This window comes from Pongo abelii, chromosome 1 (genome assembly GCF_028885655.2).
Source record: "Pongo abelii isolate AG06213 chromosome 1, NHGRI_mPonAbe1-v2.0_pri, whole genome shotgun sequence".
NCBI classification, from domain to species: Eukaryota; Metazoa; Chordata; class Mammalia; order Primates; family Hominidae; genus Pongo; species Pongo abelii.
In genome coordinates this window covers 131450930-131475388 of record NC_071985.2, presented here as the reverse complement: position 1 = coordinate 131475388, position 24459 = coordinate 131450930, and the positions used below count along the sequence as shown (strand labels likewise).

General features: G+C 36.7%; 1 long non-coding RNA gene across 1 annotated transcript; it reads left to right on the top strand.

Moving 5' to 3' along the window:
* Positions 1-533: 533 nt before the first annotated feature.
* LOC129049893 (uncharacterized) lies at positions 534-23462 on the top strand. Its single transcript, XR_008513268.1, has 5 exons — positions 534-1105; positions 11854-11949; positions 12099-12175; positions 12369-12469; positions 23172-23462. It is a non-coding gene; the product is annotated as an uncharacterized LOC129049893 (long non-coding RNA).
* Positions 23463-24459: the final 997 nt, after the last annotated feature.

The window sequence follows — 24459 nt, the reverse complement described above, 5'->3', positions numbered from 1 at the left end:
AACAATTATCAGGAAAGAGCTGTGTATCTGATGAAACTAAGCTTCATAAATGAAGGAAAGATACAGTCTTTTTCAGACAAACAAATGCTGATAGAATTCGCCACTATCAAGCCAGCACTAGAAGAACTGCTAAAAGGAGCACTAAATATTGAAACAAATCCCATAAATACACCAAAATAGAAACTCTTTAGAGCATAAATCTCACAGGACCTATAAAACACAATAAATTTTTTTAAAAAGGTGGAAAAACAGCATAATGAATAGAATAGTCACTCACATCTCAATACTAACATTGAATGTGAAGCTTCCATCTTCTTGGAGAATATATAAATAATCATAAACAGAATGTTGACAGAATATGGACATTAAAGGCCATTCTGGTGAGGGCTTAGAAAGAAAAGAGAAACAGCATATTAGAAACTTGAGAAAAGCAATCTTTATTATAAAGTGGCAAAGAACTTGGCTGACTTGTGTTCTAATGTATTGCAGAAGGTAGAATTTATGTGTAATGACATTGGATATTTAGCAAAGAAGATTCCTAAGCTGTGTATTGAAGGTGCTGCTTTGGCCCTCCTTCGTGCTTACGGTAAAACGCAAGAAGGGAGAGATGAATTGAAGAAGAAATTTTCAAGCAAAAATAAACTAGAATTTGGAGATTTGGAAATTCTTAGCACTAAGGGTGTGGCTGAACAACAATTTGATAAAGAGATTGTGATGATTAATTTTATGTATCAACTTGACTGGGCCAGGGGTTGTCGGGATATTTGGTTAAACATAATTCTTGGTTTGTCTGTGAGGGTGGCTCTGGGTGAGATTAATATTTGAACTGGTAGACTGAATAAAGCACATTGCTCTCACCAGGGTTGGCATCTACTCCACTGAAGACCTAAATACAACAAAAGGCTAAGTAAGGGAAAATTTGTTCTCTCTCTGCCTGTCTTCTGCTTCTTTTGAATTTGAACTTAGACTTGGACTGGAATTTACACTATTAGCAACTCTCCTGGTTCTCAAGCCTTCAAATTTAGACTGTATCTATACCATTGGCTTTCCTCGGTCTCCAGCTTGCTGACTGCAAATATTGGGACTTCTCAGCTGCCGTTATCATGTAAGTCAATTTCTTAAAATAAATCTCTCTCTCTTACCATATAGATATCCTATTTTTTTCTGTTTCTCTGGAGAACCGAGATTAACATAGAGATTATGGGTGTGACTCATGGCCTTAATTAGCCATCTCAGTAGAAGCCAGGGATAGAGATTGGATTATAATAGCAGAGACCCTGCCAATTTGAACTAATGGTGACAGTGAAAGTAGGACAGAATGAAGGAAGGCCATTAAACTTCTAGAATTCTATAGAATAGGAAAATAGAGCTATTCGGTTGTGAATTTATGCTATTTTTCAAGGAAAGGGAGGAATGGCCCCAAAGGCATTTCAGAGATCATCGTAGCTATCACTTCCACCATGGTCCCAGGCTGCAAGGTCATTTCCTTCTCAGTTTAAGAAGGCAGGGTGGCCAGGCGTAGTGGCTCACTCCTATAATCCTAGCACTTTCAAAGGCCAAAGCAGGTGGATCACTTGAGCCCAGCAGTTCAACAGCAGCCTGGGCAACATGGTGAAATCCCATCTCCACAAAATTCAAAAATTAGCTGGGCATGGTAGTGCATCCCTGTAGTTCCAGCTACTTGAGCAGCTGAGGTGGGAGACTCACTTGAGCCTGGGAAGTTGAAGCTGCAGTAAGCCATGATAGTGCCAGTATACTCCAGCTAGAGCGACAGGAGTGAGACTCTGCCTTAAAAAAAAAGGGAGGCAGGGCCACCATGGTGGCATGTCCAGCCAAAGGAAGGAAGCAGTTCCACTGAGCCAAGGAGGTGACACTGCCACCCCTGCAGGTCTGGAAGGGTGGACATTGAACTTATAAGTATCATTCTTGAGCTTTAAGAGCAAATGGAATTTGCCTTGCTAGGTTTTAGACTTGCTTGAGACTCATAATCTATTCCTCATTTCCTATTTCTCCCATTTGGAATGAGAATATCTATCCTATGCTTGCCACTACATCATATTTTGTAAGCACATAAGTTTCCTGGTTTCACAGATTCACAGCTGCAAAGGATTTTTGCCTCAGGATGAATTGTACCTGAAGTCTTACCCCATATCTGACTTAGATGATATTTAAAGTCTGAACATTAAATTTCAGAGTTGATGATGGAATGAATTAAGACTTTTGAGGCTTTTGGGATAGAAGGAACGTATTTTGCATACGTGGAGGACATTAATTTTGAGGAGCCAAGAGCGGAATATTATGGGCTAAGTGCTTGTCAACTGAGCTAAGGCAGTTGGTATGTTCTTGCTATAGTTAAGAATCAAGTTTCAGAATTTACTCTGAAAGATATTCATTTGGCTAAACCTGAAAAAAACGTTTTCATATGAGAGTAAGAAATTTTGAAAAGTTGTGATTAACTTTGCTTGTAGGTACATTACCTCAACAAATCACAGAATCGTGAGATTGACAAGTAGTAAAGGAAACTGTTCACTTAATTCAGCCCCCTAACAATGGAGTAATATTTTCCAAATGTTACACAGGCTTTTCCATAAATTATTTATGAAAGATTTTTTAATATGAAACTTAGATCTACCCAACTATAACTTCCCTCCATAAGAGCCAATTCTGCTGTCTTTACCAGACAGAACAATTCTGTTCTTTCCTCCCCTTCATTCATCTTTTTAGTTGCTGTAATGATTAATTTCATGTGCTAACTTGTCTGGGGCATGGTGCCCAGATATTTAGTTAAACATTTTGGATGTTTCTGTTGGTTTGTTTTTGGATGAAATGTAGGTTTAAATTGGGGAGTTTGTGGTAAAGCAGAGTGCTCACTATAATGTGGGTGGGACTTATCTGATCAGTCAAAGGCCTAAATAGAACAAAAGGCTGACCTCCTCTGAGCAAGAGAAAATTCTCCAGCAGACTGCCTCAGACTTCATCTGCAACATTGCCTTGTACTAGTTCTACAGTAGATTGCCTTTCAACTTGAATTGCAACATTTTCCTGAGTCCCCAGCCTGCTGGCCTCTCCTATCAGATTTTGGACTTGCCAAACCTCTGCAGTTGTGTGAGCCAGTTCCTTAAAATAAATATCTTTCCATATATACGCACATTCTATAGATTCTGTTTCTCTGGTGAATCCTGAAGAATATAAATGTATAATATTTCTTCCCTTTTGAAAGCTATCCATTAACTTTCCATCTCAGCCTTGAAAACACAGAATTCTTACAAATACCTCAAAGTTCTACATGATTTTTCTCTCATTTATGCCACCTCAAAGCCCCCCATCAATAGCTCTCTGGCTTTATGTACTCCTGCTTTCCCCCTCAATCAATCTAATTTAGTTATGCTGGCCTCTTAGCATGTCTATCACAATATTGTTGCATTGGTAATTCTCTCTGATTGAATGTTGGTCTCTCAGATCCCCTTAAGGCTGGGTCTTTGATTTTCTTTATGTCTTTACTCAATTATCATTTTCTCAGTGAAGCTCTTCTTAGTTATTCTTTAAAAAGTTTAATGCCCTCTTCCAACATTTCCTATTCTCTTTTCTATTGTATTTTTTTCTTAGCACCAACAATAGTTCATTATATTATATATTTTGCTTTTCATCTTGCTTATCATTTGATTTCTCCTCTATAATGAAAATTGCATGAGAGCTGAAATTCTTTTCTATTTTAGTGCTATATTCCCAACACCTAGGATAGTGATATAATAGGGGATCTATTAATATTTGTCAAATAAAAGAATGAATGAGAATGTCAGATTATTTTTGAGGATTTTAGATTAACTAAATATTCACATTGAACACAACGTTTTTGCTTGACTTTGGCATTTTTATAAACTGTTATTTAATTTGAAATTAAAATATATTTCATATCAAATGTGTACCTTAAGTAGTAGTCTTCTCCCCTTCTTAATCCACTGCCACATGCTGTTATGAAATCAATGAGGTGTCTTATAATCAAAAGCATCTTAGAACTAAGAAAAGAATGAGTTTTTATATGACAATTCTGATGATGACGGTAGTTATGTGTGTTAAGAATTGTGAAGGGCCTGAGATTTGTGTGGAGAAATGGAATAAAATACCTTTAATGGGAACTATTGATTATTACATCATAAAATTCAAAATATTTTTTGTTATAATCAACCATACAAAGAAAAAATGTGGCAAGATGCCTCTAGTCTTATTTATGTATTTATTTTTGTCCTGGCCTTCTCATATTGACTCTGATTCAGCTGAAGGATAGTATAAACATAGCAGTAGATAATATGAGACTTCAGACAGATCACTATTGTGGTGAGGGTGTGAAATGTACTATGGGTAAAAACTCTGCTGAAATTATTAGGAATATTTCAGGAGTTCAAGATTTTATGATCAATTTTATATGATCTTGTCATATAATAACTGACATACACATTTATTCCAAATTCTTCTCATTTCTTAATATTACTTCTGCTGAAAGAGTGTTTTTCAATTTGATGTACTAATTTAATCTTTCTCTTCTAAAATTAAGTAATTGGGGATGTTTTTCTAATTCTGTCATAAAATTTCCTTTGCTGTAAAATTTTTACACAGAAACTTTAAATATTGTGCTTCAAACTTAATGCATTAAAATTATTAAACTGAGGTAGGTTAATTCTTGTGGAAGGCTGGAATGACCATAGAGAAATATGCCTGAATTCAGTAATTTGATATTGCAAAAATTCTATGCCTTACCCAAATTTGCCATTGCTTTTGTCAAGGACTCCTACTCAGGATCTGTGTGTAGAAATTTAAATCATGACTAAATCGAGTCTTTCTCTTTTAAGGTAGTCCCACTGAACACTTTTGTCTATACTACTATCCTCTAGGCTAGATTAGAATGGAATTGAGGTTAGTACAGAGAATGGTTATGGGACTCCCTGCTGATATTCTCACTGAATTTTATCTCATGTGGAATGCTCCATTGAATAGAGAGCTATAGATTCCACAGATATAGATGTGAAGGATGTGGAATTTCCTCAACTGAATTGTGATTTGGTAGGTCTCTGCTGCATACCTTGCTACTACACCAAGTGTTGTGATGAGTAGGACTCATTATGGGAGTATTTTCAAAGAGTGTTGCTCAGACTACCTTTATTAGCCAGGGTTCTCTTAGAGGGACAGAAAGAATAGGGTATATATCTCATATATGTGTGTGTGTATATATATATATATGTAAACAGAGAATGTACAGAATGGGAGAAATTTTTTGCAAAGTATGCATATATATATATATATATATATATACACACATGGGACTATATATATATGACAGTATATATATGGGAGTATACATATATACTTAATATATACACATATATATGTATATATACATATGTGTATATATATACTTAATATATATACATATGTGCATATATATACTTAATATATATACATATGTGCATATATATACTTAATATATATACATATGTGCATATATATACTTAATATATATACATATGTGTATATATATACTTAATATATATACATATGTGTATATATATACTTAATATATATACATATGTGTATATATATACTTAATATATATACATATGTGTATATATATACTTAATATATATACATATGTGTATATATATACTTAATATATATACATATGTGTATATATATACTTAATATATATACATGTGTGTATATATACTTAATATATATACATATGTGTGTATATATACTTAATATATATACATATGTGTATATATACTTAATATATATACATATGTGTGTATATATACTTAATATATATACATATGTGTGTATGTATACTTTATATACATATATATACGAGTTTACTAAGTATTAACTTACACAAACATGGGGACCCACAGTAGTCTGTCTGCAAGCTGAGGAGCAAGAAGAGTCAGTTTGAGTCCCAAAACTGAAGAACTTGGAGTCCAACCTTCAAGGGCAGAAAGCATCCAGCACAGAAGAAAGATGTAGGCTAGGAGTCTAGGCCAGTCTCTCCTTTTCATATTTTTCTGCCTGCTTTATATTCATTCACAGCTGATTAGATTGTGCCCACCAGATTAAGAGTGGATCTGTCTTCCCTAGCCCACAGACTCAAATGTTAATCTCTTTTGACAACACCTTCACAGACACACCCAGGATCAATACTTTGTATCCTTCAATCCAATCAAGTTGACACTTAGTATTAACCATCATGCTACCTGTGTCAGAATCTCATGGGTTTCATATGGAGTCACAAAAGACCTCAGATAGTCAAGGCAATCGTGAGCAAAGAACAAAGATGGAGGCATCACACTTCCTGACTTCAAATGATATTATAAAGCTACAGTAGTTGAAACACTATGGTACTGGCATAAAAAAAGACAGATAAACCAATGAAATAGAATCAAAAGCCCAGAAATATACCCATGCATATACAATCAGCTAATCTTTGACAAGGGCAACAAGGATACACAATGTGGAAAGGATAGTTCCTTTAATAAATGATGTTGGGAAAACTGCATTATCATATGCAAAAGAATGAATTTGGACCGTTATTTTACACTATACACAAAAATAACTCAAAATAGATTAAAGATTTAAACATAAGACCTTAATCTATAAAATTGCTACATGAAAACATAGGGAAAAAGTTCCTTGATATTGGTCTTGGTATGGATCTTTTTAAAAAAACTTTATTTTAAGTTCAGAGGTACATGTGCAGGATGTGCAGGTTTGTTACATAGGTAAAGGTGCATCCTGGGGGCTTGTTATACAGATTATTTCATTAGCCATGTATTAAGCCTAGTACCCATAATTGTTTTTCGTGATTCTCTTCCTCCTCCTAGCTTCCACCCTTCTATAGGCCCCAGTGTGTGTTGCTTCCCTCTGCGTGTCCATGTTTTCTCATCATTGAGCTCCCATTTATAATTGAGAACATGCGGTATTTGGTTTTCTTTTCTTGTGTTAGTTTGCTAGGGATAATGGCCTCCAGCTTTATTTATGTCCCTGCAAAGGACATAATCTTGTTTTCTTTATGGCTGCATAGTATTTCTGGTGTATATGTACCACACTTTTTTATCCATTCTATAATTGGTGGGCATTTGGGTTGATTCCACGTCTTTGCTATTGTGAATAGTGTTGTCATAAATATACATGTGCATGTGTCTTTATAATAGAATGATTTATATTCCTTTGGGTATATACCCAGTAATGGGCTTACTAGGTTGAACGGTATTTCTGTCTTTAGGTCCTTGAGGACTTGCCACACTGTCTTCCACAATGATTGAACTAATTTACACTCCCACCAACAGTGTATAAACATTCCTTTTTATTCACAACTTCACCAGCATCTGTTAGTCTTTTGACTTTTTAATAATAACCATTCTGACTGGTGTGAGATGGTATCTCATTGTGGTTTTGATTTGCATTTCTCTAATAATAGGTAATATTGAGCTTTTGTTCATATGATTTTTGGCCACATGTATGTCTTCTTTTGAGAAGTGTCTGTTCATGTCTTTTGCCCACTTTTTGATCATGTTTTTTTCTTGTAAATTTGTTTATATTCCTTATTGATGCTGGATATTAGACTTTAGTCAGATGCATAGTTTGCAAAAAATTTCTCCCATTCTGTAGGTTGTATGTTTATTCTGTTGATAGTTTCTTTTGCTGTGCAGAAACTCTTTAGTTTAATTAAATCCCATTTGTCAATTTTTATTTTTGTTACAGTTGCTTATGGCATCTTTGTCATGAAATCTTTGCCAGTGCGTATGTCCTGACTGGTATTGCCTAGGTTGTCATCTAGGGTTCTTATAGTTTTCAGTTTTACATTTAAGTCTTTAATCCATCTTGAGTTAATTTTTGTATATGGTATAAGGAAGGGGTCCAGTTTCAGTTTTCAGCATTTGGCTAGCCAGTTCTCCCAGCACCATTTATTGAGTAGTTAATCCTTTCTCCATTGCTTGTTTTTGTCAGATTTGTCAAGGATCAGATGGTTGTAGCTGTGCAGTCTAATTTCTGGGTTCTCTATTCTCTTCCATTGGTCTATGTGTTTGTTCTTGTATAAGTACTATGCTGTTTTGGTTGCTGTAGCCTGTAGTATAGTTTGAAGTCAGGTAGCATGATGCCTCCACCTTTGTTCTTTTTTTTATTATTATTATACTTTAAGTTTTAGGGTACATGTGCACAACGTGCAGGTTTGTTACATATGTATACATATGCCATGTTGGTGTGCTGCACCCATCAACTCATCATTTAGCATTAGGTATATCTCCCAATGCTATCCCTCCCCCATCCCCCCACCCCACAACAGTCCCCAGTATGTGATGTTCCCCTTCCTGTGTCCATGTGTTCTCATTGTTCAATTCCCACCTATGAGTGAGAACATGCGGTGTTTGGTTTTTTGTCCTGTTCTTTTTGCTTAGGATTGCCTTGGCTATTCAGGCTCTTTTTTGGTGTCATATGAATTTTAAAATAGTTTTCTCTAGTTCTGCAAAGAATGTCAATGGTAGTTTAATGGAGATAGTTTAATGGTAGCTTAATGGGAATAACAGTTTAATACGAATAGTTTAATGGTAGTTTAATGGGAATAGCATTGAATCTATAAATTGCTGTGGGCAGTATGACTATTTTTGTGATATTAATTCTTCCTATCCGTGAGCATAAAATATTTTTATTTGTTTGTGTCATCTTTGATTTCTTTGAGCAATGGTTTGTAGTTCTCTTTGTAGAGATCTTTCACCTCTTTTGTTACTTGTATTCCTAGGTATTTTATTCTTTTTGTGGCAATTGTGAATGGGAGTTTAATCATTCAAGCTCTCGGCTTGACTGTTGTTGGTCTATAAGAATGCCAGCAATTTTTGCACATTGATTTTGTATCCTGAGACTTTGCTGAAGTTTCTTGTCAGCTTAAAAAGCTTTTGTGGGGAGACACTGGGGTTTTCTAGATATAGGATCATATCATAAGCAAACAGGGATAGTTTGACTTCCTCTCTTTTTATTTGAATGCCGTTTATTTCTATCTCTTCCCTGATTGGCCTGGCCAGAACTCCCAACACTATGTTGAATAGGAGTGGTGAGAGAGGGCATCCTTGTCTTGTGTTAGTATTCAAGCAGAATGCTTTCAGCTTTTGCCCATTCAGTATGATGTTGGCTGTGGGTTTGTCATATATGGCTCTTATTATTTTGAGGTATATTCCTTCAATACCTAGTTTATCAGGAGTTTTTACATAAAGGGATGTTGAATTTTATTGAAAGTTGTTTCGGCATCTATTGAGATAATCATGTGGTTTTTGTCTTTAGTTCTGTTTATGTGATGAATCACATTTATTGATTTGTGTATGTTAAACCAATCTTGTATCCTGGGGATGAAGCCTACTTGATCGTGATGGATAAGCTTTTTGATGTGCTGCTGGATTTGGTTTTCCAGTATTTTGTTGAGGATTTTTGCATTGATTTTCATCAAGTATATTGCCCTGGAGTTTTCTTTTTTTGTTGTGTCTCTGACAGGTTTTGGTATCAGGATGATTCTTGCCTCATAGAATGGGTTAGGGAGGAGTCCTTCATTTTTAAATTTTTGGAATAGTTTCAGTAGGAATTGTACCAGCTCTTTGTACCTCTGGTAGAATTCATCTGTGAATATGTCTGGTGCTGTGCTTTTTTTTTTTCTTCTTTTGTTGGTAGGCTATTTATTACTGCCTCAATTTCAGAACTTGTTATTGATCTGTTCATGGATTCAATTTCTTCCTGGCTCAGTCTTGGGAGGGTGTTTGTGTCCAGGAATTTATCTGTCTCTTCTAGGTTTTCTAGTTTGTTTACATAGGGATGTTCATAGCAGTTTCTGATGGTTCCTTTTATTTCTGTGGGGGTCAGTAGTAAGATTCCTTTTGTTATTTCTAAGTGTGTTTATTTGCATAGTCCCCTTTCTTCTTTATTAGCCTACCGAGAGGCCTATTTTATTAATTTTTTCAAAAAAACAACTGCTGGGTTTTTTGATCTTTTAAATTGTATTTTTTCATGTCTCAATTTCCTTTACTTCAGCTCTGATTTTTGTTATTTCTCATCTTCTTCTAGCTTTGGGTTTGATTTGTTCTTCCATCTCTAATTCTTTCCATTGTGAAGTCAGGTTAATTTGACATCTTTCTAATTTTTTGATGCAGGCATTTAGTGCTATTAATTGCCATCTTCACACTGCCTTAGCTGTGTCCCAGAGATTCTGGTATGTTGTATCTTTGTTCTCATTAGTTTCAAAGAACTTCTTGATTTCTGCCTTAATTTCATTCAAAGGACCTTCAGGAGCTGGTTACTCAATTTCCAAGTAATTTGTATGGTTTTGAGTGAAGTTTTTAGTCCTAAGTTCTAATTTGATTGGATTGCACCGTGGTCCAAGAGACTGTTATAATTTCAGTTTTTTGCATTTGCTGAGGAGTGTTTTACCTATGATTATGTGATCAATTTTAGAGTAAGTGACATGTGGCAATGGGAAGAAGTATATTCTGTTGTTTTGGGGTACAGAGTTCTGTAGATACCTATCAGTTTCCTTTGATTCAGAGCTGAATTGAGGTCCTGAATATCTTTGTTAATTTTCTGTCTCATTGATCTGTCTAATATTTTCAGTGGTATAGTAAAGTCTCTCATTATTATTATGTGGGTGTTTAAGTCTCTTTGAAGGTCTCTAAGAACTTGCTTTATGAATCTGGGTGCTCTTGTATTGGGTGCATATGTATTTAGGATAGTTAGCTTTTCTTGTTGAATGAAACTCTTTACCATTATGTAATGCCCTTCTTTGTCTCTTTTGATCTTTGTTGGTTTAAAATCTGTTTTGTCAGAAACTAGGATTGCAACCCTTGCTTTTTTCTGTTTTCCATTTGCTTGGTAAATTTTCCTCCATTCCTTTATTTTGAGCCTATATGTCTTTACATGTGAGATGGCTCTCTTGAAGACAGCGTACTAATGGGTCCTGGTTCTTTATCCAGCTTTCTACTCTGTGTCTTTTAATTGGGGCATTTAACCTATTTACATTTAAGGTTAGTATTATTATGTATGGATTTGATCCTGTCATTTTGGTGCTAGCTGGTTATTTTGCAAACTTGTTTATGTGGATGCATCATAATGTCACTGGTCAGTGTACTTCAGTTTGTTTCTGTAGTGGCTGGTAATGATTTTTCCTTTGCATATTTGGTGCTCCCTTGAGGAGCTCTTTTAAGGCAGGTCTGGTGGTAATGAATTCCCCTAGCATTTGCTTCTCTGTAAAGGATCTTATCTCTTTTTTGCTTATGGAGCTTAATTTGGCCAGATATGAAGATTTCCTGAGGTCATTGTAGATTTGAGGATGGTCTTTGTATACATTTGTGTGCATGATTGTGTGAGTGTGTTTGAGGAGATGTAGGTGGTGCTTCTTGATTACTGTATGTTGTCATGGTTACCACTAAGGCCCTTTTCACATACTCTGTTTAATCAATCTCTGAGAGATTTATTAATGCTAAGCAAACTATCAAGAGATTGTTTTGAAATTTGGAAAGTTAATATTGCTTTACAATGGGAAATATTTTTGGCTCACTATATTTGAGGTTTCTCTGTGGCTGTATCTACTTAGGAAACTAAATGGCATAAGCAAATATAGCATGAAAATCAGACGTAGAGCAAAAAGAATAAATGTTCTTTGGAAATGACTTTGACCAATGAATATTAGCCTGGTAAAGTCTCATTCTGTTTTCTAGATTTTTTTTTGATTACATAATTTGGATTTTTAAAAAAGAAAACTAGACTATGTTATTCACTGGACATGGCTTAGGAAACTGATAAAATATTGTCCTCTAACTTTCCTTTTTGTAGTGCCTGCATTGGCCCAAAATTCAACTCTTATTTCAGTTTTCTACCTCACTGCAATGCCTTCTGAACATCTTTACGATGTCAGCATCCAATTTCACAGTGAGTACTTTTTCAATGGACTGTCTCTTAATTGCTTCTAGAATGTTTTCTAGGTGCCAAATGATCTTATTTATTTTGTGTGAATTACTTTTAGTCTCAGAGAATGTGTCCTTTTTATGTTCTTGATCTTTCTATTTTCTAATTTTTAGGATCCAGAGTTAAGAATATAATAGAAGAGTATTTTACTCCTGGACCTTAAATGGTCACTGTCTACTCTCTAGATGAGGTATAATGCACATCTTTCTTAAAGCTGGCAGTGTATTTATATGCACATTTTACATAACCATTACACTTATCTTATAACCCATAATCTAGACTCAAAAATGTAAGTTCATTCTGTAACCATATAAAACATTTTGTTTTTTAGCATATGCACTAAAAACCATAGACTTTTAAATTCTGTTCTTTTCTTTTCTAAGTGCTCTCATCTACAATAAAATCTGATTTAGGTGGTGATTTAAGAGAATGGGAACTATTAAAGTAAAACCAACCAACAACTAAAAATATTTATAGAGGAAAGGTAAGAATTCCTTAATGGTTTCTGATTATAAGCACCTTTAGAATAGTTCATAATGCTACATATAAAATTAAAGAATAATAGTAGTTTTCCTAAATGATTCAATAGATAGATGTTTTCTTTTAGCTTAGCAGATGGAATTTTCTTCCAGAATTCAGATTTAAAACTACTTTTTTCTTTGAACAGAGTCTTGCTCTGTTGCCCAGGCTGGAGTGTAGTAGTAGCATGATCTCAGTTCACTCCAGCCGTGACCTCCTGAACTCAAGTAATCCTCTTGCCTCAGCCTCCCAAGTAGCTGGGACCACAAGTGTGCAAGATGATGCCCAAATAATTTTACATTTTTTGTAGAGATCAGGTCTCACCATGTTGCTCATCTCAAACTCCTGGGCTGAAGGGATCCTTTTACCTTGGCCTCCCAAAGTGCTGAGATTATAGGTGTGAACCCCTGCATCCAGCCTAAATCTAAAACATTTTCTTTAACACTCAACCTGAGTTCAATCAACCATTTTGAAACCCTAAAAACAAACAACAACAACAACAACAAAAAAAGAAGTGCAATCAAAGTCTTATTGGGCTGACATAGCTCTAATATTGTTATAAACACATACTATACACACACTACACATACCGTGGACACTTATACGTCTTCTTTCAGATGCCCATATTTTTTTATTTGGTTTTACTGTGTAATAAAAACACTCAGGACACACAACGCCTCCCCTCAATAAAACACCATTTCTGATTTTAAATAATTATACTTTATATTTACAGGTGCTTTGGCACTTAAAAAGTCATGAGTTGTTATGAGCTTTATAAGAAGTAATATGTGAAAAATGCTCCAGAATATTAGTCGTTACAGTATATTCTCAAGCTCAGTGCTTCCAAATCTGGCTATCAGATTCCCTTTAAATGTTTACTTTTAAAGATGCTCTCCAGGTGATTCTGATGATCAACTAGAAAGGGGAACAACTTCTTTTAAAATTTAATTTAATTTTAAGTTCCAGGATGCATGTGCAGGACACGCAGATTTGTTACATATGTAAACGTGTGCCATGGTGGTTTGCTGAATCTATTAACCCATCACCTAAGTATTAAGCCCTACATGTATTAGCTATTTATCCTGATGCTCTCCCTCTCCCCATACCTCCAACACATCCCAGTGTGTGGGGAAAAACTTCTTAAGTCCCACTCCCAAGGAATAAACTGACTGGAGATGTCAGGACACTGTGGGATGTGTATTTGATCTAAACACGTTCCCTACTGCCTTCCTTCAGTTATAAAGTCTTATTCTTGTAAAGACAGCATCATAACATTAATTATCTTTTCTGGTTACCCTTTATCTGTATGTGATATATTAGATGCTGTTGAGCATTATCTAAATGTAAGGGAAGTATTATTATCACCATCTTAAGGCTAGGTTGTTGAGGTTCAGGGAGAATAACTTTCTCAAAGGAACTGCCATTGAGTAAGTTAATTCGGTTAACTTAAGGGTGATTATTAATTCACTAATGAGAGTGATCAGGAGTAACTGAAGCATCTTCAAGTCCTGTCATCAAGAGTCACCCTCCAAAATGAAAGATGCACAGGCCCTTTTATTTAAAATGTCTTTAGAAAATTTCCACACACACACACACACACACACACACACACACACAGAATCATTTTTAAAAACCTGAGAACTAATGGATTTAAAACTTTTATTCAGTAGAATAATTTATTTATGCGATTGAACAACAACTTTAAAGGATTTTCCAGACCTTATTTTCTCCAAACCTTAAATATTTTAGTTCATCCTGTGAAGAAACATTTGCTTTTTAAAAAGACTGAAGATTTGAGTAACATACTTTGCTTTGATCCCATTTTCTGCCTGGGGAAGAGCATTTCTTATCTATCATTTGACGCATAAAATTTTATTGTTACTCCAGAGTTAGAGGAGGAGAAAAATAACCGAGGACAACTTCAATTTGCAAGAGTACCCAAGGGCTGGGAAGAAGAAGATATAAGATGATTCTAGACTTGAACATTATATTTTATGTTCAAAGTATCCTCAAGATACTAGGAATTTGTTTACACACTTAGCTTAACTTTGAAAGGACAACCTTAATAAAGAAAACAGTTTTAATTTTACTGTGCCTAGTTCAAAGCAATGTCTCAGAGTCAGCTATAATTTGAGCAAAACAGCAATAGTTACAGCAGGTGCAGCTTTTCCTTCAGCCTGACCAGGGTCTTGTTGTCTGCAAGTTACTGAATCACTCTTGTCAATAAGATCAGTCATCCCTGTCTCACAATAGAAATTCCAAAAATCAATGCATCACACATTACTTCCTTTGAAAGCAGCACTGAAGATCTGTCAGTCAATAGCAACTACAACAGAAACTGTTCACGTCACCTGTTTCTCCCCACCCTCTCCATCTCTCGTAGCCTGAAGAGGAGAAGCCTTGGTTAGTGGCTCCTCAGTAAGCTCTGCTTATCTGCCAACTGGCTGTAACAACAGAAAGTAAATACTTACTGAATGTTAATAATGAGCCTGGCATTGTGCCAGCTGTTGGCTTCCATCTCATGTCCTTTGCATTTGTCATTATCTATCACTACACTGTAAGTACCACAACAGACGGAAACTTCTCTGTCTTGTTATTAGTATATCCTCACAATATTTGTTAAATGAGTGAGAGACTCAGGATACAAAGGTGGAATAAAAGCAGACGTGGTTCCTGCTCTCATAGGCTGCTCGTAGTTTAGTGACGGAAATAGACGTTAATCAAAGAGTCTTACAAATGAATGAAAATTTACAACTATGATAAATGTGGAGATGAGAAACTTAAGAAAGAGATAATTGATCACAAAATGAAGGTCACACTAGGATTCCTGATAAAGGGCAACACGGTGAGATAAACTCTAAAAGAAGAGGTAAAAGAGAAATGATATGGGTAGGGAGATTGTTTGAGTCCAAGGAAGTTGTCTCAAGGCCACATTGCTGAAGGGAACATGCTTATTCAAGTAAAAAAGCCAGTGTGGTGGTGTAGCAATGGGAAAGTGAAAGGATGGTCTTCAGATGAGGCTCGGTAGGCAGGTGGGATCCAGACAAAGGCAGGAACCTATAGACAATGTCAGGTATTTGGATCTTTAGCTTGAGATTGACTGGAAGCCCCTAGATGAGTTTTAATCAGTAATAAAATGAGCAGATTTGCACTTTGTAAAAGATCACTCTGCATTGCGGAGAATGGACAAGTCATGTTTAAATGGAAAAATTATTGCCACAATTCAATCAAGAGATGTGGTCAGCTTGGATTAGGATACAACAGAGGAGATATAATGCAGTGAACAGATTTGGAAGATATTTTGGAAGTCAAATTGACAAGGTATGGTTTTAGAGTCAATATCAGGAGTGAGAAAGAGGGAGGAGTCAGAGATGACTCCTAGATTTCTGGCCTGCTTACCAGAGTGGAAGCTCATGTTGTTCACTGATAATGGTCACACCAGAAGAAAACCAGGTATGGAGCTGTAGTGTGGGGCTGGATGCAATGAGTTCAGTTTTTCGTTATGCTGTGCCTAAGTGCCTTTGAAATAGCCAAGCAGGGACATTTAGTGGAAAATTGTTATAAGTGGTTATATGAATCTAGAAGCCCCAGGAAAGGTCTATGCCAGAGAAATATTAACAAGTGTGACTCTTGTGTAAATAGATGAAAATTGAAACCATTGGTACGGATATAATTGCCTGAATATAGAAATTGAAAACAGAGACAGGTTAAGACAGAAATTTGAGAAAGTTTCATCATTTAATGCAACGTAATTATTGCATAATGAAGAATGATTATGTAAATTAGAGAAAGAAGAAACTGCAGAGACTAGAAGTAAACCAGGAGATGGTTGTGTGATGGAAACCAAGGGAAGTTTCACCCATGTCAAAAGCTGTGGAGAGATGGAAAAAAATCATATATCTGTTTTCCCAACATGTAACTTATGTTCACTATTGCACCCAGAGTAACTAACAAAGTTGGACTAATAGTTGGATTTTAACAAATAATTTTAGAATTAATGAATAAATATTCAACACGAGATATGAAATCTTAGAGGAAGACATAGGCCATCAAGGGAAAATGGGAAAATTCATCATAAAACGTGGGAGTTGGGAGAAAAGTGATGATTTCCACAAATATATCCATCATGTTATTTGTGGGCAGTTATTAGGGTTAGACTTAAAACCCTGACTAGATCACCTTGCCTCTACAGTATGTGGATATGATGGTAAATTTCTGAAAAGACAAGCTGGTCAAGAATATGAGTGGAATCCTACATCATTGCGGAAGACTTACAGAAAAAACAAGGCACAGGTGTGCAAGGCTGATCTTTATGGAACACTTTTTGACTTTGATCCTTAGGGAATTTCATCGCTGCTGCTCTGTAGCTATTTTGAGTTATAGGTTTCAGAATGAAATAAAATGCTGCTGCTTTGGCTAAATATGCATTTATTTTAATTACTCTAGCAAAGACTTAAATTCCACATGGTATATACTGTCTATAATAATGCCTAAATGTCACTGGCTTAGCCCAGTGGAACTTAAGTCTCATTCATGCAGCATTTCTGTGCAAGTGTTTGGTGGGTGGCTCTCCCTGGGGTGATTTATGAACTCTATCTGGTGGCTGCACTGTCTTTTGGAGCTGTGGAGGCCTATGCTGAATTCTCTGCTTCCAGCCAGCCAGAGAGTGGGAAGGGAGCATTATGAAATATTTTTGGGGTACTGGGCTAGAAGTAGCATCCATCTCTTCTACTCATATTCCATCAATTAGAACACAGTCATGTGGCTACACTTTATTGCCAGGGAGGCTGGAGAATTTGTCTGGCCATGTATCTGAGTGGAAGGGAAAATAGATTTGTTAAACCTGTCTACCTCTCTCCACAGGGCCTTTTCCTCTATGTGCTGCCAGTTTAAGGGACTAATTGAGCCCTGTTACCTTCCTTGTCAGAGAATTATCTTTCTTTGTTTAACATATTTTCTTTAAACTGTTTCTGCCTGTCTTAACTTTTACTTGAATGCCTTCTCTCCTCAAGGAAGAGAAAAACATGACTTAGGGCTGATTTCCCAGGATTGTCTCATGATTATCTTGTAACCAAGAGGACCCAACCTCTGGCGATCAAGTAGCCAAAACTACTTTTCTCAGGCTTTACCTTTGGAGTTACTTTAAAAAAAAGTGTTTTTATGAGTTCTACTTCAACAACGTTTTGGGGAAAATGCTTAGAGTTTAACAGTTTAGCTTTTGTTAGAAACAGTTGTTTTCCAACTTTAGGAGGCATCTAAATCACCTGGTGAGCTGGCCCCATCCCCAGACCTTCTGATTCTCTAGGTCTGAATGAGAATTTGCATTTCTAATAAATTCCCAAGTGATCCTCATATTGCTGGTTCAGGGATTACACTTTGAAAATCGTTGCTCCAAAATAAACTCTAAAATAAATTTTTTTACTTTTATTTTTCAAGAGTACATCCTATTTTCCTAAACCTGAAATTTAATTCATATGGGAAGATAACACAGTAGACAATACATTTTAAGATCAGGAAAAAACTTAGAGATAGAAAATTGTAATCTTTGCTTTGAGCCAGCCAATTTTCAGCCAGCAATATGAAACTAGGCAAGCCATTTTACCTTTCAGATTTTCCATTTCTTTATAAACTAATGATAATAACATCTACTTTGCCTGGGACATGAGATTTTTGTAACAGGCTAATCAGGAGCAGAACAGCCAGGAGATCTGCTTGTTTCTATGGAAAACGAGATTTATACCCCATCAGAGAACTCCCTGAGGGCTGCCCACCTACAAGGAAAACTATTATGTAGCCTCACAAATGAGGCTGCCTTAGTTTTCTGGAAGGCAGTGTATTCTCTGCCCTTGAACCAAATTTCAAAACACCACCAGCAATCATGATGAAAGGTCAAATGTTGAATCCTTGTGATTCTCAACAAAGCTCTATGATAGAATCACCTGCTTTGAGAAAAAAAACATCCATGCTCTGAGCTCGTACATTCTGAGGTGGGGTCTGGGCATTCACAAATGAGTCTTATGTGGGAGCTGGGTTGAGAACCAACCTGTGGGTGACAGACTGTGGCCCCTTGCAGAATCCTGCCCTGGTGAGTGAAGTGAGTTGTACTGTGACTTCTAGCTTATAGATGATGGACAAATTCTGTGCACCACAAAGTTTGATTGCATTGGGGATATTAAATTCCCATGCAGTGAGCAGTCTATCACAGGACAAATGAGACTGTCAAAGCAGGCTTTTTAGGGCCTGTGTTATTATGTTGAATGATAAACTGCTTGCAAGTGATTAAATCGCCTCCATAGACCTAGGCCCTCACTTTTTTCTTTTCAGGTGATGCCATCTATCTTTGTATTTCTTGTTTCCTACCAAGAGAAGGCACACACGTGTTGAATTGCCGCAAAGCATCTCAGTGCTTGAGAAGTCTGTTGAAAGAGATGTTTCATGCTTAATTTTCTTAGTCATGCAGAACTGGATCAAATCTCTGTCATAAGAAATTGGGCAGCTATAAATAATCGTGGGTTTACATATTTTATTTTCAGGTTTTATTTTAACTTTTATCATTAGGAAAAGTCAAGCAGAACCATAATTTTAAGAAGGAAGTGAAACAAGATGGGCATGAGATGCAGATGGTGCTATGATCTGTAGAGCTTTCTCTGTATATTTTACTTGTGTTTCAGTTGTTTCAGTGGAACAATGAGCAAAAACACAAGGTCATTTGTTCCATAAAGGATTTCTTGAAAAGCTATTATTATTAACATAGTTGACATTAAAGTAATTTTGTCTGAGTAATAGTTGTCTCAGAACAACTTTCATTTGGTTCATATATCAGCACTAAATGACTTTTGATGATTCTAGAAAGAGATAGTTAGAAAACATAAATTGTAGAGATTCTGATGAACTGAATTCCATAGTTGAATGAACATCTTGGGACCAAGGTCTGTTAGTTTTTCCAAATGTACTGATAAGGAAAGACAATAATTTTGTGATGGAGCTGTTATTTTTAAAATTTTGACTGGAGATGACAAGAAATTCTCATCAGATGCTGTGAACTCTGCTCTTAGATACTTCCTTTCTTCTAGATACTTATTTTCTGATTATATCTGCTTTGCTTTTTTTTTTTTTTTTAGAAAATGGGTAATTTATCTTTTTATTATTGGGGTTATAAGAATTTGTTTTTTTTCTGAGACAGGGGCTTGCTCTGCCACCCAGGTTCAGTGCAGTAGCATGATCATAGCTCACTGCAGCCTCGAGCTCCTGGGCTCAAGCAATCCTCCCACCTCAGCCTCACCAAGCAGCTGGTACCCAAGCATGCACCACCACACCTGGCTAATTTTTGTATTTTTTTCTAGAGACAAGGTCTTGCTATGTTGTCCAGGTTGTTGTTGAACTCCTGGGCTCAAGAAATCCTCCCACCTTTGGCTTCCAAACTGCTGGGATTACAGGTGAGAGCCACTGCACCCAGCCTTTGCTCTGCTTTTTTGGTGACATAGGTTTTGTTTAGATGATTGCTTCTAGGAAAACTGTGTTAGCAACTCTGCAGTGTGTAGAGGCTCCTAAAGAGGGAGAGGATGCACAGGATTCTAGTTCTTGTCTTTCCAGCTAGCAGCAAACTGGGGTTTAGAACCAAATAAAATCAGAATTCCCACTGTGTGAGGAGAGGTACTCAGGACAAAACTGGCTTCAGACTCTGGACAAGGCAGAGACTGGTCTATGTCAGCTGGAGGCATCTGTCCCAGACATTGGAGAGTGCATGTGTGGAGTTTCCACACTAGGCACAGTGTCTAGGTACCAGGAACAGAGGTTGGCACTGTTCTGCACCTATACCAGAAACTCAACAGAGGAGGCTTACTTTTATTCATATTGTTTTACTAACCATCCCCAACCCCATAGGAGGAAGGGGAAAAAATCACTTGTGAATAAAGTGGAAGAAAATTAAGCTATAAAAAAGATTTGCTTGCCTTTTTTGTTTTTAAGGGTTTGTGAAGAGGCAAACAAGGCTGAATCCCATTCTGTTCTGAAGGAATTATTTCTGAAGTATTTTGTTCTTTGTCTTAGATCAAGTCTGAAGATGTGAGATGTGCTGCTACACATTGTTGTTATCTATTCTGTATCTATTCTGTTATGTATTCTGTAGTGGAAATACACATTCCAGAACTGGATGCGGCATGGTGTAATTTTCCTGTCTAATTAGCCCTAGCACTCTTAAGTTAAAGGCTCACACTGCATGTCCGTTGGCATGACATCAGTCCACCATTGACTCTGACTGTCAGCAGGAATCTAAATATTTGGGCCAAAGCATTTTGTCTGGAGCTTATATTTGTAGTTCAAAGAGAACTTTGTAATGAAAAAAAAAAGCATTTTTGTTATTATGTTTCCTCTTCTTTGGAATTAGCAACTATCCCAATTAACCCTCTCTAACTTCTCCTACTTCCCCAGTAGGCATACCTCTTGAACTGCTTTAGTTACCAACAAAAATGGGAATGGTAGGTCTTTGTAATTAGCTTTTTAAAGATAGAAAAATCACAGCTATTAACCCCAGACTGTGTCTAATGTGGAGTCTCAACCTAATAAATTAGCTAGAAGTATGCTGCCTTTCTCTGCAGTGAAGCCTTATGGCAGCCCTGGCTTTGTGGCTGCTGGTTACTGATGAACCAAAAAGATTGTTGTTAGGCTATTTCTATTGTCATACGCTCATCATCTTAGGTTTGGAGGAGTCATTAAAAAATTAAAGTTATCAAAGAATTATTAAGGATCAATGTTTTGTCCCTTCCCTGACCCAGTGCTGGTACTCTCTTTACAACATCTCCCCCAAGTGGTAGCCTTGATTCTGATAGAACTCACCTCATAAGCCTGAGGCAAAAATAGTCTCCAGCTTCCAGGAGACAGTTATAATTTGGAGTTATCCATCAATATAGTCTATTTAAAACTGTAGAGAGCTACAGCTTAGAAGGAGACATAAATGTACAAATAGATAAATTGATATAAAATGTTGTGAGTGCTTTGATATAGGCACAAATAACTTGTTAAGAAACAACTAACTGCCTGGGAAAGTCTTGGAAAGATACCCTGAGGAGACATTGGAATCTGTCTTGAAGAATAAGTAGAAGTGAGTGTGTGTATGGGTGGGGGTGAGGGGGACTGGGAGCGAGTAAGAATATTTCCACAGAAAGAATAGCAGGTACAAAGATATAAAACCTGGAAAAGGCTGCGTTAAGCCGGGGAAAGAAGTTGAGAATGGCTGGATGGAAGAGCTTATGAAGTGGATTCTCTTTTCAGAAAGAGATGGCTTAAGCCTGGCTATTTGGGGGTTTGCTTGTCCAACCAAGAAGTTTAGATTTTATCTTACAGAAAAAGAGAAGACATCAAGAGGTTTGAAGCATGGGAGTGACTTGATTTGATTTCCAGTTTAGAAAGATAATACTAGTGGCAGTTTTGAATACTTATTTGATGGAGAAGGGAGTGAATCAGGGATACAGGCTGGGTGTAAAGCACTCTGCCCTCCCGGCAGCCCAGGTGGCCTGTTTTTGGTTCAGAAAATAAAGTTACTGTTTATAGAGACAGAGTTAACTGGTTGTGGTAGATCATTGCAAAATGTTATGCCTGATGTATGAATATTTGAAAAGTAAAATGGAAAATTGTGGCAATTGCTTGGATTATGCAGGGAAACAAAAATTGACTTGAAATACTAACGTAAGGAATTTTAAGATGGAAAAAGCATAGATCAATGAGCAAAAGCTGTCTTTTTTTTTTTTTCCCCATGAAATGATCAACTGTAATTTGGCTGGACATAGTCTTAAGCATATACTCTTATAATTTCATGATTTCAATAGTATGTTTTTCTGTGACATCCTTATGGATCACAAAGTCGCAATGGCATAGTATAAAATGGAATCACATTAGAAAATTATATTCTAGGCTGGGCGTGTTGGCTCACACCTGTAATCCCAGCAATTTGGGAGGCCAAGGTGGGTGGATCACTTGAGGTCAGGAGTTTGAGACCAGTCTGGCCAACATAGTGAACCCCATCTCTACTAAAAATACAAAAACATTAGCTGGGTGTGGTGACATCCGCCTGTAATCTCGGCTACTCAGGAGGCTGAGATAGGACAATTGCTTGAACCCTAGAGGTGGAGGTTGCAGTGAGCAGAGATCCCACCGCTGCATTCCAGCCTGGGTGACAGAGCAAGAACCTGTCTGAAAAAAAAAAGAAAAAGTATTCTTAAAAAAGAAGGCAAAATAAGATTAGTAGAGGAACCAGTGTACATTTGCATATACTTAAAAACTTGTGTATTTTTTAGCTGGCTTGTCGGGATTACAACTCTCAAGCAAGCATAGGTGATGCACTTTTGATCTTTCAGGAAATGCAGCGGTGCTCAGAAGGAGAGGAGTTTGAGCCATCTGATTTCTCCCCACATTTGATTTTGCCTTATAGACTTTGCATCGTCTGCCCTTTTTGGCTTGCTGGCTATTCAGTTCCCATTTTCTGCATGTCACAAACAAATGCTCCCAGGATAAAGTCAGAAACAGAACTTTAGTCTATTTCAAAAAAAGATGAGGGAGGAATATGCCTGGATTAAAGCCATGAAACAAATCCCCAAATATCCTTGCTAATTTAACATGAAAATAAGCTTTTAATAGTTTATCTTTATTCATGTTACATGTTTATTTTGTAGCATCTCAGTATTGAGAAAAGCAGATTTTGTAGCCAACTGACAGAAGAGTTTGGTCTGGATACTGGTTGTCTTCCCTGCAAGGATGGATGGCTCTTGTGCTTGGAATGTCCCAGGGGCTTCCCACTATAGAAATATGTGCTGGTCAGAATTGATCTCCGGCATGATTGTCAATGGCATCCATGAATTGGCCCACACCAGCACATTTTCCTGCGACTCCTCAGCTTCTGGTCTGTAGCTGCTTTCTGTCATTTTGTATTTGCTGCATACTCCATCAAGCTAATAAAGCAGCTGTTTATTATGTGTGGCCTGCTCTGTAGTGTGACTGACGGATAACTGCAGCATTTTAAGTCTTGTGTTAGATTCTCAACCTGCTGCCAGCTCTCCATTATATTCCATAAAAATGTTTCTTGTTATGGACTATCAGAAGCAAAAGTAAGTTATTTTAGGGTCAGAGCTAATTTGAACCCTCTAAAGTACTGCCAGGTTAGAAGGCAGGGGAAAATAAGAAGCTGTCTGGAAGAAGCTGCAATTAAGGGCATCAAACATACACACAAAGCATACCTTTTTCATAGTCCTGCATATACAGACACAGAGTATCTTATGCGGAGCATGTGATTCAATATGAGCTGGCATAGTCATATCTGTGAGGTTGGAAGGCTGGTTAAAAGAAAGGCAAGGACAGGCAACTCTATTTATTATTTATTATTCACTATGGTCCAGTGCTTTGCTGTGTTCTACTGCACATAATATGTCATTGATTTTCCAATAATTCTGAGGAGTTTTTTTTTTTTCTCATTTTATTGGTAACGTCTGAGGAAACAAGCTCTGAGAAATTGTGTCACTTTCTTGGTTTCTCCCAGATAGTACAGGGTGTGCTGGGATGAAAGCCCAGGTCGGTTTGGTGACAACACCTGAGTCATTTCCACTACCCTCTCCATGCTCTCAGCCTAATGACTTCTCAGGGTGAAAGCTCCTTAAGCCAGTCCTGGGGATTCACACAGAGGACTTGACTGGCTTTCAGAAATTTGCTTCTTAAGAGGGATTCAATAGCTGGAGATTCATCCTAACAACACAAAAGCAGATTTCCTTGTAGTTTCTTTTCTTTTTTTTTTTTTCTTTTTTTTCTTTTTTTTAAATTTTATTATTATTATTATTATTATTATTATTATTATACTTTAGGCTCTATGGTACATGTGCGCAACGTGCAGGTAAGTTACATATGTATACATGTGCCATGCTGGTGCGCTGCACCCACCAACTCGTCATCTAGCATTAGGTATATCTCCCA